The sequence below is a fragment of the Pygocentrus nattereri genome, chromosome 13 (assembly GCF_015220715.1).
Source record: "Pygocentrus nattereri isolate fPygNat1 chromosome 13, fPygNat1.pri, whole genome shotgun sequence".
Lineage (NCBI taxonomy): Eukaryota > Metazoa > Chordata > Actinopteri > Characiformes > Serrasalmidae > Pygocentrus > Pygocentrus nattereri.
Genome location: NC_051223.1, coordinates 26,619,626 through 26,627,913, shown reverse-complemented (window position 1 = coordinate 26,627,913; position 8,288 = coordinate 26,619,626).

The following is an 8,288-nucleotide window of genomic DNA, read 5'->3' as shown; positions in this document are numbered from 1 at the left end:
ATGGGTTGAAAGAACATTTTGTTGTCCTTTTTAAGCAAACAGAGAAAGCCTGTATATGAAGCAGGGGAATGAAGAGTGGCAGTGGGAGGTGTGAAGCAGCAGTGCTGGTAAGCAGGAACAGAACACACACAGAAAGAATTACAAACAGATGCAAAATAATTAAGTGCAAAGAAGAGGCAGCTGCAGCCAACATCTGTAAAGGTGCATGGTCATGTAAAAATAAGTGTGAATGCTGAGTGCTGTCGGCTGCTGTTCTCCTCTGCAGCATTGAACAACAGTGAGAAAGCTGAGAAGCCTGGCTTATTAATGTACATAATTTATACTTCATAAATGGGCCGTTTTTTCTGAGGATGAAAGTCAGCACTGTTCTTTAACATTCACTCATCACATTTCCATCAGTGTAGTGATCAAAGCTCATAATTTTTCTGTAGATTTCTGTAGCTCACCAGAACCCCTTAATATCTTCATCTCTGAGGGCTGTGAAGATCACAGACTTGGATGAGTGACGTTTCTCTGTATCACAATCCAAGTGACTATGACTTCTGACTTCAACAGAAATAGTACTACTATTATGATTACATTTACTACTACTACTACTACTACTACTACTACTACTACTACTACTACTACTACTACTACTACTACTACTATTATTTGAGTAGAATGTTCTCCTCCTGAAGAAATTCCACAATGTTCTGTCACAGAGGCATCTAGTCGAGTTTGTTTAGCCAGATACAACCATGATAGCCAGATATAATGATGTTTAGCCTACTTGCTTGACTTGATAATTGCACTCCAAGTCACACATTAGCCACACAAAGTCACACATAGCTAGCAAGCTAACAGTGTTTGCAGTTTAACACTGGTAATCAGAGGTGGTTAGTGATGTTTGGTGGGAAGACTGAGGTTTAAAGTAGTTTGAGAAGAACTTTTTTCAAATTTGACTGTACGGCACTGAACGCTTGGAGGTAAGGAGGTAAGGCACAGAATGAAGTGTACTGTCTCTAAAACTGGTCTGTTAAAAATAGGAGGCAGCTGTTCTAAGCAAACAGTTAAAAAAAGGATAGGAAGGGTTCTTGGAGTCTAATGGGAAGGAGATTTTAGGAGCAGTTCATTTTTCCTAGATTAAAAGCTTAGTTTCACTTTCACCTTTGTCAGAAAAAACAAGAAGATATGCTGATATAATTCTGAATGCAAAACAGACAAACAAGGAATACTTTCAGATTCAGATTCCTTTATTGATCCCAGGGGGAAATTGCAGTTGTTACAGTTGCAGCCATTTATGTAAAAATAAACGCTTTACTAATAATTTAATAATAAATTAACTAATAAATCGGCCACAACTGTTGGGGTTTTGTCAGTTCCCTTCTAGCTGTGCGAATGTCTATGTGAACGCACTTCTGTGGATCACTTTCATCAGTCTAATGGTTAACCCAATTTTGCAACTAGTTACTCTCACTGAAGAGTGTAAGAACAGTGAACATTTTATAGTAAGATAGAGTCGCTAGATAATATAAAAAAGATGACGTTTACAGCATTTAAGAGAATTTATCGAAGAGGTTTCCTTATAGCACTGAGCAGCTCTTCCATTTGCCATCATACATCCTAGTTTATTTCCTGTAACCTTGTGAAAACTGGAACAAAAGGCTGTAGTTCTTTTTTTTGCATGCAAGCCAGATGGCCTTTTCCTTTCAAAGTATCTCTCGCTTGTGAGACTAAGAATTGACGCGTATTGTTTACATGTAATGTAAGAGAACAGCTTTTACATAAAACAAGACTGTATGCTCAACAATAATGTTTCAGCCAATTATAATCATAATAAAACATCTCTTCTACATATGAACACAAATGAGGTAGCAATTAAAAGTTATGAATCTACACTTTCCTCATAATTTCTTTGGTTTCAACAGTGAATAAAGAATTCCCCCATGCTTTTGTTTATTGTTGATGACAACTATGACATCTATGGGTAAAAGTACCACTTCTCAGCAGGCATAAAGTTGCCCTGAGAAGTGTTGTATAGATACAGATACTGTATCTATCAATGCTGATACTAGCACTTAAATGCAGTATCAGTATCAGTCATGGGGACACTGATACATATGACCAATACTACAAAGCCATTTCTGATGGGTGCATTCACACCAGCACACAGAACTTAACAACACCTCAACAGTGTGGGACGACAAGCAGCAGTAAAAATGCTCATGGCAGAATCTGTAACAGCAGTTGGTAATGAACCACTTACCTGAATGCTGAGCTGCTTCTTTCAGTAATCACTCGTTTGCTGCTGCATGGTCACTTACAGTCTGAGTCTAATGTTACTGAGAGAGCGGAAGGAACCGCCACACTCTCGGCGTATATGATAGTATTCAGCCTTAATTTAACCATTAGCATAGTAGCCCAATAGCCAGACCTGTGGGACACCAGCCCCGCCTGCGGTGCACCTACGTCGATCAGCTATATCACTCAGCAGTGGGGATTCATGGCCCGTTACTTGAACCAAGCCAGAAAAAACTGAAAGCTGCTGATACTGACGGTGTGAACGATGCTCAGAGATGCAGCACAAGGGAACAAGACTTACATGTGAGACAACTGACTTGAGATATTTGAATGTGAAAAAATATTCATCTCTGTTTTTTTGCCAGAGAAGCTGCTGTGTGCTGATGTGCAAACACCCCAGGTTCATCTGTGCACTGTTCAGTTCTGTTCTTAACTGTTTTACACAAAGATATTTTACATTTACTTGTTAAACATGGCTGTAATTACTAATTATATAATAGTAAAACCTAAATATATACAGTAAATGAACAAAAATGATGTTTCTTTACCAAAATACAATATTGTAATTCATATCAGGACTTATACCTTATGGGACTTAGGTTAGATAGAGTTATTGGTATCTTTACTCTGCGTTGCTGATGCTGAAGGATCAGGTATCGGTAGGGAAAAAGTGATATTGGTGCATCTCTCAACACAGTGCTTGAAATCCTTTGTCACAAAGAGCTTTAAAGGTTAAAAGAGGTAAAGCACAGTTATCCCTCTCAGGGCTTACAGTCTAAAATCTGGACTGGGTTTCAGGCTGACGCTGAGAGGAGGATTTGGAATGATGTACAGCTTGTGTGTGTGTCTGGAGACTCTTTAACCCTCAGCATTACTCATCACATTTACAATCTGCTATCAGCAGCATGAAGATGAAACGTAGAGTCCATGAATAAATGTAGAGTTCAGTGTGTGTTTGGGGTGAAGAGAGGGAAAAGGGCAATAAATCACACGAATGCCTCTCCAATGATCTTTCTATGATATGTATTAATCTTATGCCAGGACACATGCATAACTTTGTTTGCACACAGTTGTTTGTTGACAAATCCTTTTAGTTGGTTATTTTTGGTAAGACATCAGTCTAGTGAAACTGGAACCTCAGCTCAACACTGCCCCCCTTTGGTGGTAATTAACATGACTATATTATGTCTTAAGTGTGTGTCTCTCTCACACACACACACACACAAAGTTGTTGATCTAGAGACAGATATGAAGTATCTGTAGACAAGAACAAGCTCACATGCCTAAAGCATCAATGCAAATTATTAAGCATATGGACCTGACATTACAACATGGAGAAACAGACACACAGGAAAGTTAAACCCTCTTCACACTAGCCATAAAATGCCTGTTGTGGAGGGACCTCAGTTAAACTACACTATTTAGTGGTGTTTTTTTTTAAAATAAAACTAATGGAAAATACTTTAATGGAAATGGACATACTTCACAACAGAAGAAGTGAACTGGACTTTGTGGGACAGCATCATTTATAAAAGTGTGACACTTGTACATAATCTTTTGATAAATAAAGCTTTAGCATCATTTTATCTCAGCACATCTGTTCCTGAACTGTTTTCACAGCAGGGGGTTCTCGCCCTTCACTTTGCTCACTAGCAGCCCAACACACGGAGATCCAACAGTGTCCACAACAATCTGATCACAGATGTATTGGGAGAAATATTTTATTTTATTAATTAAAAATATCAGTCAGTTGTCCTTTCATTGGCGAAATGGACAACTAGTGAGCCTGCAGAAAAAGGCTCCCCTCTAGATAACACTAAGCTATCCTTATTTATTTAGAACAGAAGAAACAAAATTGCTAAACTGCTAGACACTATTCAGCTCTAGACCTGACATTGGATTACCAACAGCCTTATGCAGCATGCTCATTCTGAAGCTGTGTGTTTAAGTGCTCAGTAAAGAGAATGAAACTTTCAGCTCAACCTTGAAGTTAATAGCACCCTTTCAGAAGATATATGACATTCTATGAAAAGTAAGGAAATCTGTTGTGTGGAGGAATGAAAGTGAATTTATGTTCTAAATTCATGGATTTTGTCAGGTATTACCTTGCTGAAAATGTATTAACTCAATGTCACAGCAAAATTACACCTCAAGAAAGCCACATAAAGAAACAGTCACAAAGGCATTTGAAGCCCCTGTGGTGTGTTTGCTCTAATCCTCAAAAAGTGAAAGTCTTCAGAAGTCACTCGTGGCCTAAATCAAAAATGACACTCGCCCAATATGATGTCTGGCTCTAATGCCAAGCATCTAAGGCAGCCTTTGACAGCATAGCAAGCACACTGGGATTCAGTCATTAATCCTAGTTACCTGGATACCTACGGGGGTCTGTCATCTAAACTACTCCTATCTGATGCATTCAACATCATAATAAAAAGAATAACTGGTGAATGATGATGTGCTACTAAAACCAGAGCAAACCAACCCAACAATCACCAAAAACACCAATGGATTGTTTGGAGACTCTAGAATGCTTTTCTCCAATTCTACTGTTCTGTTCCTTCTTATTTGAAACATCATACAATAACTTCCAGCATTAGGATGTTGGCGTTTCTTGGAGTCGGTGCATCAAATTCTTAAAAGGAGGCATTTTACTTTTCTCTATCTCTTTTGATATAGTTTCCTGTGTACTTTGACTATGAGATTGTGAGACACACAAAAAACAAACAAACAAAAAAAACTTTTATTTAATCCTATGTACATGCTGTCATGTCATCTACTCCCATGTAAAGAAATGGTCATTTTCTTGGTGTAGATTTTGTATGCTAATCACCAGCTCAATAATGGCTACAGTAGAGCGCAGTATAGACAGAACATATGTGTTTAATTTTTTAAACTTGTTGATGCCAAGGGTTGCACACAGACACAATTCTTGGGCATATATCAGCCAACATGTCATTACAACATAACAATGAAAAAAAGGCACAATAACAGATGCGTAGATGGGCCGATGCATGGTTGCCACAAATGGATGGATGAACGAAAGGATGGGTGAGGAAACACATGAATGAAGCAACAGATGAACAACCAATGTTTCTGCATGGACAACCGAATGAATGGGGGACATGCAGCTACACACAGGTGGTCTATCTTGCTAGCTTTTGATCATGCTGGATTCACTTTAGCTAGCTAAGCTTCTCCAACTTAACTGTTTTTGCATTGCATGCACGTTAACCTTGTGACTGGTAAGGGGAATGCTCATGGAAGGTTAATACTGCTCAGTTTACATCAAGAGGAGAGAAATATGGTAAAATATATTGGTTATTTATTGGTCTTTGGTCATTGTTCAAAGGGTGCACGGTTTTCCTGCAAGAACAAGATTAACCTAATCAACAAAAAAAATACAAAAACTTGGGTTCCCTGGGTCTTTAAGACTTCCAAAATAAATGTTTTGACTAGTTAAGGATTTACATCGTTTTCATTAAAGTGTCAGTAAAATAATCTAAGAAATATTTTTATCAAATATTTTTGTTTTTATTATTTATTTGATTACAATTAAATAAAACAATAAAAATTAGGAAGTGTGACATTTTATATCTTATTACAGACCAGACCTCGAGATTCACATATTTAATGTGAAAGGGTTGACCACTGGTGGAACAAAAGAGTACTGCTTTAGTCTCCTGTCACTACTGCTTTAAATTAGTCTTACACAACCATCCAGAAGCTCCTGACCTTTTCACTTGGTTTCAGGTTGGCATCTGCAACACAGTGAGTGAGAGTTTCCTCAGCCCATTTTCACTCAGACCACACAGTATGCTCTAATGACTGAAGGGGTTGGTTCGACTGAGCTCAACGATGAGAAGTAGCCATCTTAAGCACACGCACACACACACACACACACACAAAGACAACCCGATTTGATAAACAGGTAAGATGATTATAAACAGGTAAGACGCAAAGCAAGTGGGATAAAGTCTGCAGGTTTTGCTGGATTCTTACTAGACGTAGCCCGTTTTGCACATCCTTGTTCACTTTAAATACCAGCCAGCAACAGAAAACCGATGTACTGTGGTTTGATTCTGGGTGGAAGGCGGGAAACACCCTGGATACATCACCAGGCCATCGCAGGGCAGACACACACACACACACACACACACACACACACACACACACACACACACACACACCTACAGGCAATTTAGTAACTCCAATTAGCCTGACTGCATGTCTTTGGACTGTGGGAGGAAATCGGTGAACTCAGAGGAAACCCATGCGGACATGGGGAGAACATATAAACTCCACACAGAAAGGACCCTGTTCATCCGCAACCACAGAATCAAACCCAGGCCCTACTTGCTGTGAGGAGACAGCAATACCCACTGCGCCACCATGTCACCTGGCCTCCATACATCAATGTTAATTTCCCAAAAGTACAAACAGAAGCAAAATATCCCATAACCCAGAGATGTAGACTGGCAACCGGGCACAGACATTTTCATATGCAACTTGCTAATTAATGATTAATGTGTGGTTGGTTAGTGTAGTGGGTAACATCTCTGCCTTCTACACTGTAGACTGGGGTTCAATCCCCACCTGGGCAAACACCCTACACTATACCAATAAGGGTCCTTGGGCAAGACTCCTAACACCGCCTTCGCCTACCTGTGTAACAATAATCAAATTGTAAGTCGCTCTGGATAAGAGCGTCTGCCAAATACCGTAAATGTAAAATTATTTATGCATGTGTATACCACTAATTACTTGAGACAGACTCCTCTTCCTAATACCTTAGCTGACCTGTGACTCAACTCCGACTTGAGACCTTCAGCCAAAAAAAACAACAAAAAACAAAAAGAAGAGTAAAGGAGATCCACCAACCTAAACTGCTGAAGAAAAGAGACAAAACAGTGCAAGCCAGCAATTTAGCTGGAGTTGTCAATTTATCTATATGAGGTTTTGGATACAGATCACATCTTACTAAAACTCCAGCTGAGTTAGCCATCATGCCAGCTAATATTAAAAACTATAGACTAACCTATTGTTTCCTTTACACATTGCATTTACCGTGTGTAATGCTTCAGTCAAAGCTGACAGTTTTTTAGTTTACTTTTGTACACTGCAATGCCTGAAGCTAATAATGAGACCAAACTAAAAGTCTGTAGCAGTGACTCGAATCGCACTTGTGCTCCAGAAATTGACACTTTGCTCAGACCCACATGACGCAACTTGTGAACATCTCAGGTGTATAGCCCACCCTAGACTTAACCTCAAAACCCCAAAGGAAATCTTATTTCTTTTACTCTTTGCATTTGCAATTTTCATCACAGAAACCAAATAATCCCGCAACAACAAAAATTTCAGGCCTTCCATCTTCCTGGGGATATTTGGTCCCCACAAAGAGTTACACGTATACACACAAACGCAGACACACACTCTGTGTAAACTGTGGAGGATAAAGATTTGCCAAAACAGAAAGCCACAGGCAAAGTTAATTAGACTCTGCATTACTTTGCATTGAGGAATCTTCCCTCACTCATTCATTCATTCTTATCTGCTAATTTGTTAATTTAGTTGGATAATTTTCAGATGGGGCAGGCACAGTAAATCCATTCTCCCTGATACGCATGGATAAAAACGTTAGGGGCAACCAGTCACCAGTGACTCTGCTGATAAAATATTCATAGAGACCTCGTATCACGGCTGTGGTACGTTCATCATTCCACAATTCCTCCTCATTTTAGATCATGATCACATTACTCTCCCTCTCTCTCTCTCTCTCTCTCTCATAAAAACTTGCTCATATTCTCTTAATCTCTTATTTAATTATATAGCTAAAGAACACAAAAAGCATCAGATGGCTCGGTGCTTTGTTATGCTCTTGGACGTTGATGTACCTCCAGGCTAAAACATGAAAGTTACACCACTTTCTCTTGTTGCTGTGGGCTGTGATGTATTTGTACGTGGAGGTAAGGGGAGACGGTAATGACGGCATCAAGCTGACTTCA